A 3,088-nucleotide genomic window follows, 5' to 3' on the forward strand; every position below is an offset into this window, starting at 1 on the left:
CCGATGACTTAATAGTCCGACCTGCTCGGCTTCAGGGGGTTGGCCTAACCACTGGGCACAGGGAGTAAGACATTACTGTCTCATTTCTGATGCGGCTGTGCGCAGTAAGTGCCCTTTGAACAGCATCGGTTTCTTTGGTTTTAAAAGTACTTCGACTGTATTGGATAATACGCCGGCGAATGGGCAATCATTGGGCAATTAGGTCTGCGGTGTTTGGGACCAACCTTTTCTAACCCGGCCTTCCTCGGGTGAAGGCAGTATCACTACTTCCACAAATATGGACATACTGATCGCCTGGGGGAAACGTCTTACTGCCTTCACACGACTATTACGGAGGACAGTACAAATTTACCCCCAGATCGCCCCATAGCATGACTATTTGTAGTACGAGGTCTCGCTGCCCTTGGTTTGACTGCTTTCCTTTGGCCTTCCTGACATGGTTGCACCTTGCGGAAAGAAGTTCGAGTCAGTAGAGCCCGCAGAATCATTGCAGCACTCAAGCCCAACCACCACGTCAAGGTATCAGCTTTAGGTCGGAGAATTTGTTTGTACCCCAAACGAATTTAGTTGCCTTGATATCTTGAAGTCTTTTGGTCGAGTATAGCAATATAAGCTGATTGCCAAAGTGGCAATTTACTGACGGTATTCCTACTTGGTGAACCGGCTTGGAAGCTTTCTGACAAACCTCTCTGTTCGGCTGCGCCTTGACAGTTTTTTCTGGGATACGTAAAGTGCTCCCAACACCGTTCCCTCTGTCTATCATCATCATCATCGTCATCGTCATCACCATCATCTGTCTATCAACAATCTCATGGATGTGTCAACGCTTTTGTAGATGACACAACCCTCTTCATTTCGAACACCCATTTTTTTCGATGATTTACCTCGTCACAGGTTGGTAATAACTGGTCACGTCCCAAGATTACAGCCGGCGCCGACTACATTAGTACTTGGGTGCGCTAAACGCAGCTACATTCAATCCTACCCACATTCACTTGTTTCTCTGTCTCTCCGCCTCTGCTCCGCCAACCTACCACTAAGTTTTTTTTGTAATCTGATCCATTAATAATTCAACTACTCGCTTGTTTTTTTAACAAACTCACTCGGACTCGTATGTGGAATAGAGTGCAACCTGAGCTTCCAGAGAAACTGGTCTCTTTTTTCACTGACAAATATTCCTCTCATACAAGACCCATGTCTGCCGCACTATGTAATATTGCCTTCATACTTAGAACAGTGCTATCTCTGCGCACCTCACCTCATCATCAAAGACTGCAACATTGGTGCTCATGTTAATACTTTACTGCCGTACGACTACAGACCGAAAGCCAGAAAAGACAAAGGAGGACTGAATGGGGAAGGAGTCTAAAACTAGTCTTCCGCAGGCATCCTAAAATGCCTGCGCTTCCAAGCGCTCAGTCGGTCAATCTGGATAGAAAGTGTTAACACGAACGCCGCTGATATTGGTTAGCCGCCGTTTCTCATGTTTCTAGCCAAACACAGGTGGGGGGTCACGGAGACCCCTCCCTATAAGGCGTTTTGAACCAGCAACATTCAGGTTCTTTGTACTCTCTTTCACACCACTCTTCCAGGTCACACTTGTCCACCTCGAAATTTGTGCCATCATGAAAAAGGCGTGGAGAATAGCATTCGTTTCAGTGGATGATGATTCAGTATGCATGGCACGTGGTTGAGCGACCGCCGCTGATCGTGTTGAATGTTTTCCGCGACCCGTTTTCTGATGACATCGTCAAGAATTAGTCGATGCCATTCGATATTAGCAACGCTTCTGAAGCATCGGTAGTCAAAAACCCTAGAGTGCATCGGATTGCCTTCAAAATCCAGTGTTTCTCCTTGAATTGCAAAGAGCATCACGTCCTTACGCAACGGTTTGGACTTTGCAGGTTCAAGTCACTTGCCTCAAGATGGCATGTTGGTGGCCAGTTTACTCAGCAGCGCTTGTGCTTTGTGTTCGCCTTCAAGGTCTAGAACTATGTTGACTGCATACTTTAGGTCGACAAGACTTTCAGCAGCAGTGACTTGAATACCTCTACGGTTCGTCTGAGTAGTTTATTAATAACAAAGCGTGAGTAGGGATATACACTTAGACTTTTCTTGAGCTGAAGAGAATTCCACATTTCCAACCCATGCTTCTGTTAAAAAGCCAACAGCATGGATAGGAAGTAGCACACTTCCAGCTGAACTGGTGCTCGCAATGCTCTGTACAACAGTTTAACTGTTCTCCTTTACTGGATAGCCATTTTGGTCCCTAACAGTTCCACTGACAAGAGGCTTCCACAATCCTGCCGAGCGAATCAACAACCTGCAGACACCTCCAGCATTTTTCTCTTCTCTCAGTTATTCCACCTTCTTGACCTACCGAAATTTCCGGTCTGCGTGGACCCCCAGGTTTACCTGGTTTTGGATGGTGTGTTGGGGTGGACTGTGATAGCGACCGAAGGGGATTTGTAGCCGAGCCAGCATAGGTTCCATCTTTGGCCGTGTTGTACCGCAGGTAGAAATTCCTGCATCGAGTACCACTGTGGATATCCTACTCTCATCACCAGATGTTAAGTACTGAAGACGGTATCGCAACTCCTATGTTAGTCCTTCACTCACTGTTCCGCCCACTGATATGTCGAAAGGCACAATAGCTTAAGGTAGCCCTCTATAAGGACAAAGGAAAACTATTACAACTGTACGTATAAAGTTATCACAGGATTTCCCACACAAGGCTCCTCGTTAGCTGGCAAGAAGCGCCAAGGGATAAATGCTCTATTCTGATTTGCTGACACTGGCTAATCATGATATGCCTTAGTTTGGTCCGTAGTTTGCAAGTGACACACCCGTCCAATCGACGTGGTGTTAAGTTATTTAGAGCGGCTGGCCTCCAGACATTAGCATCTGACATTGTACCAATAGCCAGGCGTTGTAGGAGTTGATTCTTGTTGCGTATGAACGGAAACTATCAGTTGTTGCATGCGACGTATGAACGGGCGCACAAATCTCCGGCTACGAAGTGAGCCAAACCACTCCTGGTGCAGAATACGGGGACGACCTTTGAAGGAGAGTTTTTCTGCTTCAAATG

This window comes from Opisthorchis viverrini (genome assembly GCF_000715545.1).
Source record: "Opisthorchis viverrini unplaced genomic scaffold opera_v5_58, whole genome shotgun sequence".
Lineage (NCBI taxonomy): Eukaryota > Metazoa > Platyhelminthes > Trematoda > Opisthorchiida > Opisthorchiidae > Opisthorchis > Opisthorchis viverrini.